Source organism: Phyllobates terribilis, unplaced genomic scaffold, assembly GCF_046119375.1.
Source record: "Phyllobates terribilis strain yellow unplaced genomic scaffold, ASM4611937v1 Scaffold_5__5_contigs__length_657084704, whole genome shotgun sequence".
Classification (NCBI taxonomy): domain Eukaryota; kingdom Metazoa; phylum Chordata; class Amphibia; order Anura; family Dendrobatidae; genus Phyllobates; species Phyllobates terribilis.
In genome coordinates, this window is record NW_027362765.1 from 615,335,475 (window position 1) to 615,358,731 (window position 23,257).

The following is a 23,257-nucleotide window of genomic DNA, read 5'->3' on the forward strand; positions in this document are numbered from 1 at the left end:
CTCAGGGCAGTGAGTGCAGATGGTGGGGGTAATGGTGCTTGGGATCAGCAGTAATGACTCAGAGTCCAGTGATGCAGTCCAGGGTCTTTACTCACAGTTTTACACTCCAAGCCACTTCTGCAGATGATGGCTGCCCACGTCGTGCTGTGCTCACCAGATGAGGGGCTCGGCCAACTCCCATGTACCTCCGGGATGCTTTTCAGAACCCCCTTCATGTGTCCCCTCTCTGGCCTGTCGTACCCCACAAGTGACCACGTCTCTGTCCAGCTGCCTCGGGCCTTGGCGGGCAAACGTATGTTCCTTTTCCCTGGGTCCTATGTGGTGCCTTCCTAACGGGTGTAGTGAGGGGCCGTGCATGTACAATGCCACGGCCTCCGGTTACTAGCTGAGGGTAGTTGCTCTCCTCCATTAGATGAGGGATCCGGTTCCCTTTTCTTGGCCTGACCCCCCCACTCTGGTAGCGGCGGGCTTGTGGTGGCGGCTGGCCGGTCCGCACCCCTGGGGTCCCTTCAGTCTTCTCTTAGAGCTTCCTCCATTCTTCTCCCTTCCTTCGTTCTCCTCCAGGCCCAGATCTTGAGACTTGGCCTGCCTGCGGAGCAGAGCCCGTGCTGAGCCTCTGCTCCCTCTCCTTTCTACTTCTTCTCCTTGACTGAACTCTGATCTAAGATGGTGCCCACCAAATATACTCCTCTATACAGTGCACCCTGGATCTACTCTCCCCACCCACACACTACCGGGCTCCCCCTTTCTAGGTGTTCCCTCCCCCCACTCCAGCCAGGGACAGGGACAGTTGTGCTCACTCTTGGGAGCATTGTCGCCCTGTCCCCCGGAAATGTGGTGTAGTGCATGTGGGTGTTAGGGTCCTGAGCCACACTCCATCCTTACCTGGAAGTGAGATATCACACCTCTGGGTGAGATGCAATACCTCTGTAGCGACCGAACCCTCGGGGCGCTAAATTCCCCCCTGGTAAATCACAGCACGTCCATGGGCTGGAACAGAGCAAAAGACATGCAAAAATATTTTTAAATGCAACCATATAAAAGCAATTCAACATTTTCTTTTTCCCTTAATGGGAGACAACTTTTCCTGTTACTTTTCAGCATTATTAAACTTTACTTTCTAATAGGTATAAAATTTTCTTTCAATATATAACTCTTTGCATATACAGTACAGACCAAAAGTTTGGACACACCTTCTCATTTCAACATTTTTCTGTATTTTCATGACTATGAAAATTGTACATTCACACTGAAGGCATCAAAACTATGAATTAACACATGTGGAATTATATACTTAACAAAAAAGTGTGAAACAACTGAAAATATGTCTTATATTCTAGGCTCTTCAAAGTAGCCACCTTTTGCTTTGATGACTGCTTTGCACACTCTTGGCATTCTCTTGATGAGCTTCAAGAGGTAGTCACCGGAAATGGTTTTCACTTCACAGGTGTGCCCTGTCAGGTTTAATAAGTGGGATTTCTTGCTTTATAAATGGGGTTGGGACCATCAGTTGTGTTGTGCAGAAGTCTGGTGGATACACAGCTGATAGTCCTACTGAATAGACTGTTAGAATTTGTATTATGGCAAGAAAAATGCAGCTAAGTAAAGAAAAACGAGTGGCCATCATTACTTTAAGAAATGAAGGTCAGTCAGTCCGAAAAATTGGGAAAACTTTGAAAGTGTCCCCAAGTGCAGTTGCAAAAACCATCAAGCGCTACAAAGAAACTGGCTCACATGAGGACCGCCCCAGGAAAGGAAGACCGAGAGTCACCTCTGCTTCTGAGGATAAGTTTATCTGAGTCACCAGCCTCAAAAATCGCAGGTTAACAGCAGCTCAGATTAGAGACCAGGTCAATGCCACACAGAGTTCTAGCAGCAGACACATCTCTTCAACAACTGTTAAGAGGAGACTTTGTGCAGCGAGCCTTCATGGTAAAATAGCTGCTAGGAAACCACTGCTAAGGACAGGCAACAAGCAGAGGAGACTTGTTTGGGCTAAAGAACACAAGAAATGGACATTAGACCAGTGGAAATCTATGCTTTGGTCTGCTGAGTCCAAATTTGAGATCTTTGGTTCCAACCACCGTGTCTTTGTGCGACGCAGTAAAGGTGAACGGATGGACTCTACATGCCTGGTTCCCACCGTGAAGCATGGACGAGGAGGTGTGATGGTGTGGGGGTGCTTTGCTGTTGACACTATTGGGGATTTATTCAAAATTGAAAGCATACTGAACCAGCATGGCTACCACAGCATCTTGCAGCGGCATGCTATTCCATCCGGTTTGCGTTTAGTTGGACCATCATTTATTTTTCAACAGGACAATGACCCCAAACACACCTCCAGGCTGTGTAAGGGCTATTTGACCAAGAAGGAGAGTGATGGGGTGCTACGCCAGATGACCTGGCCTCCACAGTCACCAGACCTGAACCCAATCGAGAGGATTTGGGGTGAGCTGGACCGCAGAGTGAAGGCAAAAGGGCCAACAAGTGCTAAGCATCTTTGGGAACTCCTTCAAGATTGTTGGAAGACCATTTCCGGTGACTACCTCTTGAAGCTCATCAAGAGAATGCCAAGAGTGTGCAAAGCAGTCATCAAAGCAAAAGGTGGCTACTTTGAAGAACCTAGAATATAAGACATATTTTCAGTTGTTTCACACTTTCCACATGTGTTAATTCATAGTTTTGATGTCTTCAGTGTGAATGTACAATTTTCATAGTCATGAAAATACAGAAAAATCTTTAAATGAGAAGGTGTGTCCAAACTTTTGGTCTGTACTGTATGTACATATAAAACATTTCTTTAAGTAGAAAACACAAACTATTTTCAGCAGCATTCTTGCGACGAAGTCTCTTTAGCAGGTCACAGTCCTTGTCGCGACTATGTGTCCATGTCACCCTACAAGGTGCAATTTTACTAAGTGCAACAAACATCTTCAGACATCTTTGTAGGTAGGTGTATATAAAACCAATAGAGGGCACTTTAAGAAGTGCAACTATTTACAAAATGTGGCTGCTCCCAGTCCTCAGCCGGATAGAAAAGGGGTTGGCTGCTCCCAGTCCTCAGCCGGATAGAAAAAGGGTTGGCTGCCCCCAGTCCTCAGCCGGATTACTCACAGACCCTTTTCGGGTAACTTCTAGCAAACATATAAACTTTTACAACAACCCTTAATCGGGTAAACTTTCTGTAATCCACCAACGGCGTGGCACTGAACTTCTTCACCCTGGCGGGTAACTATGTACAATCTCTTATTGCTGCGCTTCAGTAGCGGTATCCTGGCGCCTCATCCTCTTCAGGCTCATCCGGGTCCTCCATGTAGCGGCATTCAGGGAAGCGGTGCTCCTCCGCCCTCTGAACATTGAGGGCGTACCACCCTCGCAAACCTCGGTGTCGGGAGTATGATACCCGATCCCCCGGGAACAGATCCCGTTTCGGGTGACCCGCTGGCAGGCGACTCTCCACATCCCTCCTGTTGACAAAGAGGTCTGTGTCCGTCGTCGGGTCCCGAGTTAACCCCATCAGGTCCTCCCCAGAGTGATCCCACTCAAACTGGGCCTCGTCTTCCGGCAACTGGGAGACGGCGGCGGGCTGCGGAGCGGGTAGGAGCGAGGGCCGCTGCTCCTCCACCTCTGCGGACCAGTCCCACCGGCGATGTCTGTACACCCACTCGGCTGGCGGGGGAGTTGGTTCCTGCAGGGGACCCAGAATCTGGCTGGCTGGCTGTGCCGGGGCCCAGAGGTAGCGGTGTGTGGGCCTGCGGGGCATGCAGGGCAGGCGCGCCCGGGACTTGTGGGCCTTGTGGCGGGGTCAGGAGTGAGCCGCCGCTGGTGGCACCTGGGGTCGGAGGGCTTGGCTGTGGGCCTAGGAGCGGGCCGCCGCTGGTGGCGCCCGGGGTTGGAGGGCTTGGCTGTGGGCCTTGCTGTGGGGTCAGGAGCGGGCTGGTATTGGTATAGCCCAGGGTCAGCGGCTCCACCAGGGGGCCCAGGAGCAGGTCAACGCTGGCAGCGCCCGGGACAGGGAGACTCCTCCTACCTGCTCCCAGCTCCTGCATCACATGTCGCCTCCTGGCGCTGGTCGGGATCTGCCTAGGCTGGGGCACCGCCGGTGCTTGTTAGCGTCGTCGGCTGCCGGCTCGCCATCCGCCGTTCCATCTCCCGTTTCCACTCGGTGATGGCGTCGCGCTGGGCCCTCTCCATTATCCGGCCCAGGTCTTTCATCCCAGAACGGAGGAACTCCGAGTCCTCCTGGGGCAGCTTAGCCACTAGCTCCTCCAGGGTGTAGGGTGCTGCAGCCTGCAGCAGGCTGCTGGCTGGGGCTCTGGTGCTGCCGTCCTCCATCTTCCCCACCGGGTGCAGTCTGTCTAGACTGATCCAGACCACGCCCTGTCTACCGGTTTTCTTCTCCCCTCTCCCCTTTTGGGGGCGGTCCCAGGGCAGTTTGTTGCAGTCCCATGGCAATCTGCTGTCGGTCACTTTCAGGGTCAGCCCCCCCACCTTGATGGACACACTTGCATACATGACCACTGCTGTTTGGGGCGGGCTCCACTTCTGAAGCCATTCTGGGACCTGGCCCACGATGGGAGGTGGTTTCTTGTCATCTTTTAGCACGCACATAATGGCGCCCGTTTTTCTGGGGCGGGCGCCACATTCAGTACAGTAAAACAGTCTCTAGGCGCGTGATAACCGGTGATAACGGGTCGGTTGCATATGCTGCTGACTACGCCAAAGTTGACGCGCCCCCTGGGCCGTGGGGTACCCGGAGCCGGGCCAGTAGACGCTGGGGGTTGTAGTCACTGTGGTGGTAACCCGGTCCGTGACCCAGGGCGGTCAATCCAAGGCGTATTTATATATATGGGTGTAAATGTCCGACTACGCCACCTGTGGAGTGCGGCTAGTGAGGCCACCGCTACGGAGCAGTCCTCTGTAGCTGATGGTTTGGCAGCAAGGGTGATATAACTCCCCACAGGAAGAGTGTAGCTTCAGGGCAGTGGGCGTGGATGATGGTGGTTGTGCAGGGCGTTCCAGTGCAGTGAGTGCAGGCGCAGCAAGGAACACAGAGGCAAAATAGTGCAGTCCCAGGGTCTTTACTCACAGTTGTTGCAGTCCAGATTACAGGTACCAGAGCAATCTCCCGCTTTGTGCTGTGCGTACTCAGTGAGGGGCTCAGTCCACCCCCAGATAGCTCTGGAGTACTTATCAGGACCCCCTTCTGTGTGTCCTTTCTCTGGCCTTCTCCCTGCACCTCACACCTAGCGACACTTCTATCCGGTACCCTCGGGCCTTGGCGGGCGACGTATGTTCCGTCCCCTGGGTCCTATGTGGCTACCTTCTTAGTGAAGCTGGCGTGGACTTCTGACTCACAGTACATAAAGTGTTGCAGCCTCCGGTTTCTAGTTGAGCCTTCGTAGTTTTCTCCACTAGTTCAGGGACCGGTTCCCCTCATCTGGCCTGACCCTCTCAGACTTGGGCCTCAGTGCTAGGCCCGCCTCCGGAGCAGAGCTCTTGCAGAGCCTCTGCTCCTGTCACTTTCCTCCTCTGAACCAACTGACTCTCTCCCTTCTCAGTTGAACCAAGATGGTTCCTTGTTTTTATACCTCCTTCCAAAAGTGCTCCCAGGATCTACGTCCTCCACCCCATCCACTACATGGTTCCCCCTCTCTAGGTGGTTCCCCCTCCACTCCAGCCAGGGACCAGGGACTGTGCTCTCCCGTAGGAGCAATCTCGCCCTGTCCCCCGGAAATGTGGTGTAGTGGATGCAGGTGTTAGGGTCCTGAGCTGTACTCCCTCCTTACCTGAGGGTGAGATACCACACCTCTGGGTGAGATGCAGTACCTCTGTGGCGACTGAACCCTCAGGGGTGCCACATGTATACACTACGAAGCACTATGCGGGGCTGTGTAAACAGTACGGAGTACCATGCAGGGCCGTGTATACAGTACGGAGTATTATGTGGGGCCGTGTATACACTACGGAGCACTATGCGGGGCCGTGTAAAGAGTACGGAGAACCATGTGGGGACGTGTATACGGTATGAAGCACCATGTGGGGCCATGTATACAGTTCGGAGCACCATGCAGGGCCGTGTATACAGTAGGGAGCACTAAACGGAGCCATGTATACAGTATGGAGCACCATGCGGGGCCATGTATACAGTACGAAGCACTATGTGGGGCCGTGTATACAGTACAGAGCATTATGCGGGGCCATGTATACAGTACAGAGCACTATGTGGGGCCGTGTATACAGTACAGAGCACCATGCGGGGCCGTGTATACAGTACGGAGCACTAGGTGGGGCCGTGTATACGGTACGGAGCACTAGGTGGGGCCGTGTATACGGTACGGAGCACCATGCAGGGCCGTGTATACAGTATGGAGCACTATGTGGGGCCATGTATACAGTAGAGAGAACCATGTGGGGCCATGTATACAACATGGAGTACCATGCGATGCCAAGTATTCGGCACAGAGCACCATGCGGGGCCATGTATACGGTACGGAGCACCATGCGGGGCCGAGTATGCAGTATGGAGCATCATGCAGGGCCGTGTATACAGTACGGAGCACTATACGGGGCCATGTATACAGTACGGAGCACCATGTGGGGCCATGTATACAGTACAAAGCACTATGTGGGGCCGTGAATACAGTACAGAGCACTATGTGGGGCCGCGTATACATTACAGAACACTATGTGGGGCCGTGTATACAGTACAGAGCACTATGCGGGGCCATGTATACAGTACAGAGCACTATGTGGGGCCGTGTGTACAGTACAGAGCACTATGCGGGGCAGTGTATACAGTACAGAGCACTATGTGGGGCCGTGTATACAGTGCAGAGCACTATGTGGGCCGTGTAAACAGTACAGAGCACTATGTGGGGCCGCGTATATAGTACAGAACACCATGTGGGGCCGTGTATACAGTATGGAGTATTATGCGGTGCCATGTAAACGGTACGGAGCACCATGCGGGACAATGTATACAGTACGGAGTACCATGCGTGGACATGTATACAGTACGGAGCACCATGCGGGGCCGTGTATACAGTACGGAGCACCATGCGGGACCGTGTATACAGTAAGGAGCACCATGCGGGGCCGTGCATACAGTACGGAGCACTATGTGGGGCCGTGTATACAGTACGGAGCACCATGCGAGGCCGTGTATACGGTATGGAGCACCATGCAGGCCGTGTATACAGTATGGAGCACTATGTGGGGCCGTGTATACAGTACGGAGCACCATGCGAGGCCGTGTATACGGTATGGAGCACCATGCAGGGACATGTATACAGTATGGAGCACTATGTGGGGCCGTGTATACAGTACGGAGCACGATGTGGGGCCGTGTATACAACATGGAGTACCATGCGGTGCCATGTATTCGGTACAGAGCACCATGCGGGGCCATGTATATGGTACCAAGCACCATGCAGGGACGTGTATACGGTATGGAGCACCATGCGGGGCCGTGTATACAGTACGGAGCACTATGTGGGGCCGTGAATACAGTACAGAACACTATGTGGGGCCGTGTATACAGTACAGAGCACTATGCGAGGCCGTGTATACAGTACAGAGCACTATGCGTGGCCGTGTATACTGTACAGAGCACTATGTGGGGCCGTGTATACAGTACAGAGCACTATGCGAGGCCGTGTATACAGTACAGAGCACTATGTGGGGCCGTGTATACAGTACAGAGCACTATGTGGGGCCATGTATACAGTACATAGCACTATGCGGGGCCATGTATACAGTACAGAGCACTATGCGGGGCCGTGTATACAGTGCAGAGCACTATGTAGGGCCGTGTATACAGTACAGAGCACTATGTGGGGCCGTGTATACAGTACAGAGCACTATGTGGGACCGTGTATACAGTATGGAGTAGCATGCAGGGCAGTGTATACAGTACGGAGCACCATGTGGTGCCATGTATACAGTACGGAGCACCGTGCAGGGACGTGTATACAGTACGAAGCACCATGCAGGGCCGTGTATATAGTACGGAGCACCATGTGGGGCCGTGTATACAGTACAGAGCACTATGTGGGGCCGTGTATATGTGGCGCCCCTGAGGGTTCAGTCACCACAGGGGAACTGCACCTCAGAAAGAGGTGTGGTATCTCCTCTTTCAGGTAAGGATGGAGCATCTCTCGGGACCCCACTTCACACTCAACACTACACCACTCCTGTCCTGTAGGGGGCCTAAACGCACCAGGGTGCTGCCCCAGCCCGGGATAGAGGAGATGGGGGGAACCAAAGATAGGGGGAACCAAGTAGTGGGTGAAGGTGGAGGACACACTTACAGGAAGCACTTATGAATCTATATAACCTACGGCCTTCAAGGTCTTTTGATTGTGGTCTTCTGTCAGGGTCCAGCAAGAGTCTGTAGCTGGCTAAAGATTCACGGTCCTCGTTCTCTGGCCTTGAGACGAGAAGCAGGTCAGAGTTAACACGTGTCTCTGCCCGGTCAGGGTCATGTTCTAAGAAGGCCTTGGAGGGGAGCAGAGGAGATAGGCTCCAAAGGCAAAAGGATCCCAGGGGGATACGGATGGAGCGGAGTAGCCACCTGTATTCTTCATTTTGGCCTAGCCAGAGGGATTCCTGCTGCAAAAGGGGTAATCGGCCCCCGATATCTGACTTTGTCACTTCAAGTCTCAGTCAGAAAAGCCTGGAAGCTAAGTGGATCCCAGGGGGATACGGACGGAGCGGAGTCGCCACCCGTATCTCTCCAAACTGCGTTTATCCAGTGGGACCCGGCCTTACACCACGTTCACACTGACGTCACTGCATTCTGGGTCTTCTATCCTTGGATTACGATATCGGAGAGAATGAGACACAGGACAAGGATGTATGAGTCAACAAGCTCTAACTTTATTACAAAGCATAGGGTTTATATGCACCCTGGAGGCAGGAAACGGATTTACCATACATGGTTCGATTATACAATTTAGCTTTGCAAGCAAAAAGAAAACTAGTTTCTGTTCTCTTATGCCTTGAAACATTTTTAATTAGACGTATCTGGCTAGGAAGGACACGTTATCTTCTTCCAAGGACACGTTATTGATACAAGGAAGGAACATACAGCTGCTGTTATTTTGACCTAAAGTAACTATCAGACTTATACAGCATAGAAGGGGTCTTTGAACTTTAAAGGGCCTCATCTTCTGCTATAACAATACCAAACACAGTGAGGAGAAGACTCAGTGGGAGAACAAACTAAGGAGAGGAACACACCAGCGAGGTCTCGACAGGTGCTCCTGATCTACCTGGAAAGTGCTGAACCCCCTTACCCGGTGGCCGCAGTACGCCGTGTGTAGCAGAGAGAAGCTTTGCGGCTGAAAGTTCATCTAAAGTGAGTAAAGACCAGGATGACTTCATACACCGCCTCCGCTTGTTTATTCCTGCGCGGCACTGCACCCACCATACTTCCACATAGTCCTCCTACCCACTGCCCTGAGGCCTACTCCGCCTGTGGGGAGTAGTACCAACTGTGCTACCAGAACACCGGCCTCAGAGGACTGTCGCAGTGCTGGTGGCCATCACCAGGAACCGCAGGTGGCATAGTCGAATAACCACTCATCCTTGAAAGCCCAATAATTTTTATGTGACAGCCCTGGGCACGGAACGGGTCGAGGCCACGACTGCATCCCCCCCGCCACATCTACACTGACCCGGCTCCGAGTAACCCCACCGCCCAGGGAGGGCGATTCACTCATATACGGTACGGAGCATCATGCTGGGCCGTGTATACAGTACGGAGAATTATGTGGGGCTGTGTATACAGTATGGAGCACTATGCGGGGCCGTGTATTCAGTACGGAGCACTATGTGGGGCCGTGTATACAGTACAGAGCACCATGTGGGGCCATGTATTCAGTACGGAGCACCATGCGGGGCCGTGTATACGGTACGGAGCACCATGCGGGGCCGTGTATACAGTATGGAGCACCATGCGAGGCCATGTATACGGTACGGAGCACCATGCAGGGCCGTGTGTACAGTACGGAGCACTATACGGGGCCGTGTATACAGTTCGGTGCACCATGTGGGGCTGTGTATACAGCATGGAGTACCATGCAGTGCCACGTATTCGGTACGGAGCACCATGCGGGGCCGTGTATACGGTACGGAGCACCATGTGGGGACGTGTATACAGTACGGAGAACCATGCGGGGACGTGTATACGGTACGTAGCACCATGTGGGACGGTGTATACAGTACGGAGAACCATGAAGGGACATGTATACAGTACGGAGCACCATGTGGGGCCGTGTATACGGTACGGAGCACCTTGTGGGGCCATGTATACAGCATGGAGTAACATGCAGTGCCATGTATTCGGTACTGAGCACCATGCGGGGCCATGTATACAGTGCGAAGCACTATGTGGGGCCGTGTATACAGTACAGAGCATTATGCGGTGCCATGTATACACTGTGTTCCAAATTATTATGCAAAAAGTGTTTAGGAGTGATAAGGTAAGAATTTGTTTGTTTGTCAGTTAAACTCATTGATGGTGATGTGTGTCAGGGCTCTTTATATCACTGTAAGCAATTGCAGACACCTGTGCTAATTAGTTTGGCAGGTGTGTCCAATGAAAGGCAAGACTACTTAAGAAGGCTGTCCCACATTATTAAGTAGCCTACATTTTCTGGCAAAATGGGAAAGGAAAAGGATGTGTCGGCTGCTGAGAAGCAACAAATTATGGAGTGTTTAGGTGAAGGCATGACTACAATCAACATTGTGCGATGATCAGGATGAAGTGTCTTGGCAATCAAGAAGTATGTAGCTGATTCACAGTACACACGTGTGCGTGCTGATAAGGGCAAATTGAGGACTCTTTCCTACAGGCAATTACGTCAGGTTAAAAGAGCAGCAGCAAAAAAGCCCTGTCATAGCAGCAGACAAGTTTTTGAAGCTGCTGGTGCCTCCAACGTCCCCCGAACAACAAGATGCAGGGCCCTTCAGAGGTTTGCAGCTGTGCGTAAGCCATCCTGTCGACCTCCTCTATCCACTGCACACAAGCAGAAACGACTCCAGTGGGCCAAACAATACATGAAGACTGACTTCAAAACTGTTTTGTTCACCGATGAGTGCCGTGCAACGCTCGATGGTCCAGATGGATGGAGTGGAGGATGGCTGGTTGATGGACACCCCATGCAAACACAGCTACGGCGCCAACAAGGAGGAGGTGGAGTAATGTTTTGGCTGGAATCATGGGGAGAGAGATTGTCGGCCCCTTTAGGATCCCTGAAGGGGTAAAGATGAACTCCATAATGTATGTGGAGTTTCTCAAACAGCACTTCCTGCCATGGTTCAAGAAGAAGAACCGTGCATTCCGCAGCAAGATCATTTTCATGCATGATAATGCCCCGTCTCATGCTGCTCATAACACATCTGCATCTCTGGCTGCTATGGGCATAAAAAGGGACAAACTTATGGTGTGGCCCCCATGCTCCCCTGACCTCAACCCCATTGAGAACCTCTGGAGCATCATCAAAAGGAGTGTCTATGATGGCGGGAGGCAGTTCACATCTAAGCAACAGCTCTGGGAGGGTATTCTGTCCTCATGCAAAACAATTGAAGCAGAAACCATCCAAAACCTGACAAATTCAATGGACGAGAGAGTTCAGAAGCTCCTTTCCAACAAGGCAGTAGCGTACCGCCAATGGCGGCAGACCACGCCACTACTATGGGGCCCGTGGCCGGAGGGGGCCCGTGAGCCGGGAGGGCCCCAAGCAGCGTGGGAACGAGGAGGATAGGTGAGTAGGAGGTTGCGGCAGTGGAGGAGCGGAGCACACACAGTAGCTGCTGCTGCAGCTACCACGTGTGCCCGCTGCTAAAGGGACATGAATATTCCCTCTTCTCCACTCCCATGGGCGTGGAGAAGATGGAATATTCATTCTCTTTAGTAGCGGGCATGGAAGAGCGCTGAGCCCCGGCTCCTGCTGTCAGTGGCCGCCGCTAAAGAGAATGTATATTCACGCGAGAGGAGTGAATGTGGCGGCAGCAGCTCACCTCGGCTTCTGAGAGCGCGCGCAGCTCAGATGCCGACATGAGCTGCTGCAGACAGGACTCAGAGCTGGAGCAGAGGTGAGGAAGGAAGGTGAGTATAAGTGTTTATTGTTTTGTGTGCAGTGATTGGGGGATGAGGGGGCCACACATGCCAAGATACTTGGATTGAGGAAGCCACACATGCCAGGATTGGGGGATTGAGGAGGCCACACATTCCAGGATTGGGGGATTGAGGAGGCCACACATGCCAGGAATGGGGGATTGAGGAGGCCACACATACCAGGATTGGGGGATTGAGGAGGCCACACATACCAGGAATGGGGTATTGAGGAGGCCTCACATACCAGGAATGGGGGATTGAGGAGGCCTCACATACCAGGATTGGGGGATTGAGGAGGCCACACATACCAGGATTGAGGGGTTGAGGAGGCCACACATGCCAGGATTGGGGGATTGAGGAGGCCACACATACCAGGAATGGGGGATTGAGGGGGCCACACATACCAGGAATGGGGGATTGAGGAGGCCTCACATACCAGGAATGGGGGATTGAGGAGACCTCACATACCAGGATTTGGGGATTGAGGAGGCCACACTTACCAGGATTTGGGGATTGAGGAGGCCACACATACCAGGATTTGGGGATTGAGGAGGCCACACATACCAGGATTTGGGGATTGAGGAGGCCACACATACCAGGATTTGGGGATTGAGGAGGCCACACATACCAGGATTGAGGGGTTGAGGAGGCCACACATACCAGGATTGAGGAGGCCACACATACCAGGATTGAGGGGTTGAGGAGGCCACACATACCAGGATTGAGGGGTTGAGGAGGCCACACATACCAGGATTGGGGGATTGAGGAGGCCACACATACCAGGATTGGGGGATTGAGGAGGCCACACATACCAGGATTGGGGGATTGAGGAGGCCACACATACCAGGATTTGGGGATTGAGGAGGCCACACATACCAGGATTTGGGGACTGAGGAGGCCACACATACCAGGATTTGGGGATTGAGGAGGCCAAACATACCAGGATTGAGGGGTTGAGGAGGCCACACATACCAGGGTTGAGGAGGCCACACATACCAGGATTGAGGAGGCCACACATACCAGGATTGAGGGGTTGAGGAGGCCACACATACCAGGATTGGGGGATTGAGGAGGCTACACATACCAGGATTGGGGGATTGAGGAGGCCACACATACCAGGATTTGGGGATTGAGGAGGCCACACATACCAGGATTGGGGGATTGAGGAGGCCACACATACCAGGATTGGGGGATTTAGGAGGCTACACATATTAGGGATTGTGGGATGGAGGGGGCCACACATGCGAGGATGGGGAAATTTACCAGTAGCTGCTACATTTCCCACCCTAGGCTTATACTGAAGTCAATAGGTTTTCCCATTTTTATGTGGTAAAATTAGGGGCCTCGGCTTATATTCGGGTCGGCTTATTTAAAATATACGGTATTTTAAAATCAGTAAGTACTGCAGGACTGTGGGGTGCATTATACTATATGGGGGCTGCATTTTAACCTATGGGGTGTGTAATATACTGTATGGAGGACTATGGGGAATGCATTATATTCTATGGAGGACCATGGGAAGTTCATTATACTATATGGAGGATTATGGGGGGCGCATTATACTATATGGAGGTTTATGTGGGGAGCATTATTCTATATGAAGGATTATGGGGGCGCATTATACTATATGGAATATTATTGGTGGTGCATTGTACTATATTGAAGCCTATGTGGGGTCATTATAATATTTTGAGGGCTATGTGGGGGGCTATTATACTGTATGAAAGCAATTATACAGTGTGAAGGTATGTGTGGGGTCATTATACTGTTTGGAGGGCTGTGTGGGGGCCATTATACTGTTTGGAGGGCTGTGTGGGGGCCATGAGAGTGTATGGAGGGCTCTGTGGGGTTCACAGTTGGGGGATTATACTGTGTTAGGGTCACCATACTTTGCCGTGGGAGTTGAAGTGGGGTACAATAGGGTCATTATACTGTGCATGTGGAGGAATGCACCATAGGGGTATCATACTGTTTGGGGGGCACTTTTGTTGGCATCATACTTTATGGGGGCAATGAAGGAGGAATCTACGACTTCAGAAGGAGGTAAATTACTATGTAAAGGCTGGAAAGTTATGAGAGCTGCTCTTCTGTGACACAGACAAATATTTATTTTTTGTAGGGGGGGGGCCTAATTAGAGCTTCTGCTATGGCGCCCCATGACTTCTATGTACGCCCCTGCAGCAAGTGGTCCTATGTGCAAATGTAACATCACCTAGAATAAAGTTTTGAGTTGAAAACTGTTTGATTTCAGTTTGTAATAACCTGCTAATGCTTATAATTTCAAAAATGACCATTTTTTTGTTCCTTATTAAAATGAAAAGGTTGAAAACTCTGCTGTGCATAATAATTTGGAACATGCATTTTGAGTGCAGTTTGAGTTTTTTATTTTTTTTAAATATACTGTTATCATAGGCAGTTTGTACAAAAACCTTTCAATTGTACTCTAATAGTTGTTTGACTGGAAAATTACAATGACTGCAATTCATATAGGTAATTTGGGAAAATCTGAGAAAATATTATTTGCATAATAATTTGGAACACAGTATACAGTACAGTGCACTATGTGGGGCCGTGTATACAGTACGGAGCACTATGTGGGGCTGCGTATATAGTACAGAACACTATGTGGGGCTGTGTATACAGTATGGAGTATCATGCGGTGCCATGTATACAGTACGGAGCACCATGTGGGACAAAGCATACAGTACGGAGCACCATGTGGGACAATGTATACAGTACGGAGTACCATGCGGGGCCGTGTATACAATACGGAGCACTATAAGGGGCCATGTATACAGTATGAAGCACTATGTGGGGCCGTGTATACTGTACAGAGCACTATGTGGGGTCGTGTATACAGTACAGAGCACTATGCGGGGCCGTGTATACAGTACAGAGCACTATGTGGGGCCATGTATACAGTACAGAGCACTATGTGGGGCCGTGTATACAGTACAGAGCACTATGTGGGGCCGTGTATACAGTACAGAGCACTATGTGGGGCCGTGTATACAGTACAGAGCACTATGCGGGGCCGTGTATACAGTACAGAGCACTATGCGGGGCCGTGTATACAGTACAGAGCACTATGTGGGGTCGCGTATATAGTAAAGAACACTATGTGGGGCCGCGTATATAGTACAGAACACTATGTGGGGCCACGTATATAGTACAGAACACTATGTGGGGCCGTGTATACAGTACAGAGCACTATGTGGGGCCGTGTATACAGTACAGAGCACTATGCGGGGCCGTGTATACAGTACAGAGCACTATGTGGGGCCGCGTATATAGTACAGAACACTATGTGGGGCCGCGTATATAGTACAGAACACTATGTGGGGCCGCGTATATAGTACAGAACACTATGTGGGGCCGCGTATATAGTACAGAACACTATGTGGGGCCGTGTATATAGTACAGAACACTATGTGGGGCCATGTATACGGTTCGGAGCACCATGCGGGACAGTGTAAACAGTACGGAGCACCATGTGGGACAATGTATAAAGTACGGAGTACCATGCGGGGCCGTGTATACAGTACAGAGCACTATGTGGGGCCGTGTATACAGTACAGTGCACTATGTGGGGCCGTGTATACAGTACAGAGCACTATGAGGGCTGCGTATATAGTACAGAACACTATGTGGGGCTGTGTATACAGTATGGAGTATCATGCGGTGCCATGTATACTGTATGGAGCACCATGCCGGACAGTGTAAACAGTACGTAGCACCATGTGGGACAATGTATACAGTACGGAGTACCATGCGGGGCCGTGTATACAGTACGGAGCACTATATGGGGCCATGTATACAGTATGAAGCACTATGTGGGGCCGTGTATAAAGTACAGAGCACTATGTGGGGCCGTGTATACAGTACAGAGCACTATGCGGGGCCGTGTATACAGTACAGAGCTCTATGTGGGGCCGCGTATATAGTACAGAACACTATGTGGGGCCGTGTATACAGTATGGAGTATCATGCAGTGCCATGTATACTGTATGGAGCACCATGCGGGACAGTGTAAACAGTACGGAGCACCATGTGGGACAATGTATACAGTACGGAGTACCATGCGGGGCCGTGTATACAGTACGGAGCACCATGCGGGGCCGTGTATTCAGTACGGAGCACTATGTGGGGCCGTGTATACAGTACGGAGAATTATGTGAGGCTGTGTATACAGTATGGAGCACTATGTGGGGTCATGTATACAGTACGGAGCACTATGCGGGGCCGTGTATTCAGTACGGAGCACCATGTGGGGCCATGTATTCAGTACGGAGCACCATGCGGGGCCGTGTATACAGTACGGAGAACCATGCGGGGACGTGTATACGGTACGGAGCACCATGTGGGGCGGTGTATACAGTACGGAGAACCATGCAGGGACATGTATACAGTACGGAGCACCATGTGGGGCCGTGTATGCGGTACGGAGCACCATGTGGGGCCATGTATACAGCATGGAGTACCATGCAGTGCCATGTATTCGGTACTGAGCACTATGCGGGGCCGTGTATACGGTACGGAGCACCATGCATGGCCGTGTATACAGTACGAAGAATCATGCGGGGACGTGTATACGGTACGGAGCACCATGCGGGGCCATGTATACAGCTCGGAGCACCATGCAGGGCTGTGTATACAGTATGGAGCACTATACGGGGCCATATATACAGTACGGAGCACCATGCGGGGCCATGTATGCAGTACAGAGCACTATGCGGGGCCATGTATACAGTATGGAGTACCATGCAGTGCCATGTATACGGTACGGAGCACCATGCGGGGCAGTGTATACAGTACGGAGCACCATGTGGGGCCATGTACACTGTGTTCCAAATTATTATGCAAAAAGTGTTTAGGAGTGATAAGGGAAGAATTTGTTTGTTTGTCAGTTAAACTCATTGATGGTGATGTGTGTCAGGGCTCTTTATATCACTGTAAGCAATTGCAGACACCTGTGCTAGATAGTTTGGCAGGTGTGTCCTATGAAAGGCAAGACTACTATGCGGGGCCGTGTATACAGTACAGAGCACTATATGGGGCCGCGTATACAGTACGGGGAACCATGCGGGGCCCTGTATACAGTACAGAGAACCATGCGGGGCCGTGTATACAGTACGGAGCACCATGCGGGGCCGTGTATACAGTACGGAGCACTATGTGGGGCCGCGTATATAGTACAGAACACTATGTGGGGCCGTGTATACAGTATGGAGTATCATGCGGTGCCATGTAAACGGTACGGAGCACCATGCGGGACAATGTATACAGTACGGAACACCATGTGGGGCCGTGTATACAGTACGGAGCACCATGTGGGGCAATGTATACAACATGGAGTACCATGCGATGCCATGTATTCGGTACAGAGCACGATGCGGGGCCATGTATACGGTACGGAGCACCATGCGGGGCCGTGTATACAGTACGGAGCATCATGCAGGGCCGTGTATACAGTACGGAGCACCATTCGGGGCCGTGTATACGGTACGGAGCACTATGTGGGGCCGTGTATACAGTACGGAGCACCATGCGAGGCCGTGTATACGGTACGGAGCACCATGCAGGTCCGTGTATACAGTAAGGAGCACTATGTGGGGCCATGTATACAGTACGGAGCACCATGTGGGGCCGTGTATACAACATGGAGTACCATGCGATGCCATGTATTCGGTACAGAGCACCATGCGGGGCCATGTATACGGTACGGAGCACCATGCAGGGCCGTGTATACAGTACGGAGCATCATGCAAGGCCGTGTATACAGTACGGAGCACTATACGGGGCCATGTATACAGTACGGAGCACCATGTGGGGCCATGTATACAGTACGGAGCACTATGTTGGGCCGTGAATACAGTACAGAGCACTATGTGGGGCCGCGTATACAGTACAGAACACTATGTGGGGCCGTGTATGCAGTACAGAGCACTATGCGGGGCCGTGTATATAGTACAGAGCACTATGTGGGGCCGTGTATACAGTACAGAGCACTATGTGGGGCCGTGTATACAGTACAGAGCACTATGCGGGGCAGTGTATACAGTGCAGAGCACTATGTGGGGCCGTGTATACAGTGCAGAGCACTGTGTGGGGCCGTGTATACAGTACAGAGCACTATGTGGGGCCGCGTATATAGTACAGAACACAAGGTGGGGCCGTGTATACAGTATGGAGTATCATGCGGTGCCATGTATATGGTACGGAGCACCATGTAGGACAGTGTAAACAGTACGGAGCACCATGTGGGACAATGCATACAGTACGGAGTACCATGCGTGGACATGTATACAGTAGGGAGCACCATGCGGGGCCGTGTATACAGTAAGGAGCACCATGCGGGGCCATGTATACAGTACGGAGAACTATGTGGGGCCGTGTATACAGTACGGAGCACCATGTGAGGCCGTGTGTACGGTATGGAGCACCATGCAGGGCCGTGTATACAGTACGGAACACCATGCGGGGCCGTGTATACAGTAAGGAGCACCATGTGGGACCGTGTATACAGTATGGAGTACCATGCAGGGCAGTGTATACAGTACGGAGCACCATGTGGGGCCATGTATACAGTACGGAGCACCGTGCAGGGACGTGTATACAGTACAGAGCACCATGCGGGGCTGTGTATACAGTACGGAGCACCATGTGGGGCCGTGTATACAGTACAGAGCACTATGTGGGGCCGTGTATATGTGGCGCCCCTGAGGGTTCAGTCGCCACAGGGCTACTGCACCTCAGATAGAGGTGTGGTATCTCCTCTTTCAGGTAAGGATGGAGCATCTCTCGGGACCCCACTTCACACTCAACACTACACCACTCCTGTCCTGTAGGGGGCCTAAATGCACCAGGGTGCTGCCCCAGCTCGGGATAGAGGAGATGGGGGAACCAAAGATAGGGGTAACCAAGTAGTGGGTGAAGGTGGAGGACACACTTACAGGAAGCACTTATGAATCTATATAACCTACGGCCATCTTAAGTTCAAGGTCTTTTGATTGTGGTCTTCTGTCAGGGTCCAGCAAGAGTCTGTAGCTGGCTGAAGATTCACGGTCCTCGTTCTCGGGCCTTGAGACGAGGAGCGGGTCAGAGTTAACCCGTGTCTCTGCCCGGTCAGGGTCATGTTCTAAGAAGGCCTTGGAGGGGAGCAGAGGAGATAGGCTCCACAGGCAAAAGGATCCCAGGGGGATACGGACGGAGCGGAGTCGCCACCTGTATTCTTCATTTTGGCCTAGCCAGAGGGATTCCTGCTGCAAAAGGGGTAACCGGCCCCCGATATCTGACTTTGTCACTTCAAGTCTCAGACAGAAAAGCCTGGAAGCTCAGTGGATTCCAGGGGGATACGGACGGAGCGGAGTCGCCACCCGTATCTCTCCAAACTGCGTTTATCCAGTGGAACCCGGCCTTACACCACGTTCATACCAAACACAGTGAGGAGAAGACTCAGTGGGAGAACAAACTAAGGAGAGGAACACACCAACGGGGTCTCGACAGGTGCTCCTGATCTACCTGGAAAGTGCTGAACCCCCTTACCCGGTGGCCGCAGTACGCCGTGAGTAGCAGAGAGAAGCTTTGCGGCTGAAAGTTCATCTAAAGTGAGTAAAGACCAGGATGACTTCATACACCGCCTCCGCTTGTTTATTCCTGCGCGGCACTGCACCCACCATACTTCCACATAGTCCTCCTACCCACTGCCCTGAGGCCTACTCCGCCTGTGGGGAGTAGTACCAACTGTGCTACCAGAACACCGGCCTCAGAGGACTGTCGCAGCGCTGGTGGCCATCACCAGGAACCGCAGGTGGCATAGTCGAATAACCACTCGTCCTTGAAAGCCCAATATTTTTTATGTGACAGCCCTGGGCACGGAACGGGTCGAGGCCACGACTGCATCCCCCCCACCACATCTACACTGACCCGGCTCCGAGTAACCCCACCGCCCAGGGAGGGCGAGTCACTCATATACGGTACGGAGCATCATGCTGGGCCGTGTATACAGTATGGAGAATTATGTGGGGCTGTGTATACTGTATGGAGCACTATGCGGGGCCGTGTATTCAGTATGGAGCACTATATGGGGCCGTGTATACAGTACGGAGAATTATGTGGGGCTGTGTATACAGTATGGAGCACTATGCGGGGCCGTGTATTCAGTACGGAGCACTATGTGGGGCCGTGTATACAGTACAGAGCACCATGTGGGGCCATGTATTCAGTACGGAGCACCATTCGGGGCCGTGTATACGGTACGGAGAACCATGCGGGGCCGTGTATACAGTACGGAGCACTATACAGGGCCGTGTATACAGTACGGAGAACCATGCGGGGACGTGTATACGGTACGGAGCACCATGTGGGGCGGTGTATACAGTACGGAGAACCATGCAGGGACTTGTATACAGTACAGAGAACCATGTGGGGCCGTGTATATGGTACGGAGCACCATATGGGGCCATGTATACAGCATGGAGTACCATGCAGTGCCATGTATTCGGTACTGAGCACTATGCGGGGCCGTGTATACGGTACGGAGCACCATGCATAGCCGTGTATACAGTACGAAGAACCATGGGGGACGTGTGTACGGTACGGAGCACCATGCGGGGCCATGTATACAGCTCGGAGCACCATGCAGGGCTGTGCATACAGTATGGAGCACTATACGGGGCCATGTATACAGTACGGAGCACATGCGGGGCCATGTATAAAGTACAGAGCACTATGCGGGGCCATGTATACAGTATGGAGTACCATGCACTGCCATGTATACGGTACGGAGCACCATGCGGGGCAGTGTATACAGTACGGAGCACCATGTGGGGCCATGTACACTGTGTTCCAAATTATTATGCAAAAAGTGTTTAGGAGTGAAAAGGTAAAAATTTTTTTGTTTGTCAGTTAAACTCATTGATGGTGATGCGTGTCAGGGCTCTTTATATCACTGTAAGCAATTGCAGACACCTGTGCTAGATAGTTTGGCAGGTGTGTCCAATGAAAGGCAAGACTACTTAAGAAGGCTGTCCCACATTATTAAGCAGCCTACATTTTCTGGCAAAATGGGAAAGAAAAAGGATGTGTCGGCTGCTGAGAAGCAACAAATTGTGGAGTGTTTAGGTCAAGGCATGACTACAATCAACATTGCCAAGACACTTCTTCATGATCATCGCACAATCAAGAAGTATGTAGCTGATTCACAGTACACACGTGTGCGTGCTGATAAGGGAAAATTGAGGACTCTTTCCTACAGGCAATTACGTCAGGTTAAAAGAGCAGCAGCAAAAAAGCCTTGTCATAGCAGCAGACAAGTTTTTGAAGCTGCTGGTGCCTCCAACATCCCCCGAACAACAAGATGCAGGGTCCTTCAGAGGTTTGCAGCTGTGCGTAAGCCATCCTGTCGACCTCCTCTATCCACTGCACACAAGCAGAAACGGCTCCAGTGGGCCAAACAATACATGAAGACTGACTTCAAAACTGTTTTGTTCACCAATGAGTGCCGTGCAACGCTCGATGGTCCAGATGGATGAAGTGGAGGATGGCTGATTGATGGACACCCCATGCAAACACGGCTATATACAGTACGGAGAATTATGTGGGGCTGTGTATATGTAGCGCCCCGAGGGTTCGGTCGCTACAGAGGTATTGCATCTCACCCAGAGGTGTGATATCTCACTTCCAGGTAAGGATGGATTGTGGCTCAGGACCCTAACCCCCACATGCACTACACCACATTTCCGGGGGACAGGGCGACAATGCTCCCAAGAGTGAGCACAACTGTCCCTGTCCCTGGCTGGAGTGGGGGGAGGGAACACCTAGAAAGGGGGAACCCGGTAGTGTGTGGGTGGGGAGAGTAGATCCAGGGTGCATTGTATAGAGGAGTATCTATGGTGGGCACCATCTTAGATCAGATTTCAGTCAAGGAGAAGAAGTAGAAAGGATAGGGAGCAGAGGCTCAGCATGGGCTCAGCTCCGCAGGCAGGCCAAGTCTCAAGGCCTGGGCCTGGAGGAGAACGAAGGAAGGGAGAAGAATGGAGGAAGCACTAAGAGAAGACTGAAGGACCCCAGGGGTGCGGACCGGCCAGCCGCCACCGCACGCCCGCCGCTACCAGAGTGGGGGGGTCAAGCCAAGAAAAGGGAACCGGATCCCTCATCTAGTGGAGGAGAGCAACTACCCTCAGCTAGTAACCGGAGGCAGTGGCATTGTACGTGCACGGCCCCTCACTACACCCGTTAGGAAGGCACCGCATAGGACCCAGGGAAACGGAACATACGTTTGCCCGCCAAGGCCCGAGGCAGCTGGACAGAGACGTGGTCACTTGTGGGGTGCGACAGGCCAGAGAGGGGACACACGAAGGGGGTCCTGAAAAGCATCCCAGAGGTACCTTGGGGTTGGCCGAGCCCCTCATCTGGTGAGCACAGCACGACGTGGGCAGCCATCATGTGCAGAAGTGGCTTGGAGTGTAAAACTGTGAGTAAAGACCCTGGACTGCATCACTGGACTCTGAGTCATTACTGCTGCTCCCGAGCACCATCACCCCCACCATCTGCATTCACTGCCCTGAGGCTATACTCCTCCCGTGGGGAGTTATACTACCCCCTGCTGCGCACACAACATCAGCCTCAGCGGTCTACCCGCAGCGGCGGCTCTCAGTGACCGCAATCCAAGGGTGGCGTAGTCAGACATTTAAGCATTACAAAACCCAAATAAACAGATCCGCCACTGGTTTGACCGCCCTGAGCCCCAGCACCCTGACTAGTAGCCTGCTGCAGGCCGAAGCGGCTCCGTACAGCCTCGCGGGGCTGATGGCCCAGCTCCCCGGAGAGGACCCTGAATTCCTCCAGGGTGGACTGGAGGATTTGGACCAGAGGATGGTTCAGGCGCAGCAGGAGGCCATAGCGGGATGGAAGGAGGAGATGGACCGGCGGGTCGCGGCCCGGCAGCAAGTGGCACTGCAAGCACCCGACAGCGTGCCTTCCCCTGAGGACAGAGGAGGACCATCAGAGGCTGAGAGCAGTGCTGCGAAGGTAGCAGGTAAGGGGTGCGCCCCTGATACTAGCCTGGATGCCACTAGCCTTCCCCTGGACCCCGTCGCGGAGCCAATCGCCCCGGAAGCCGCTGCACCTCCT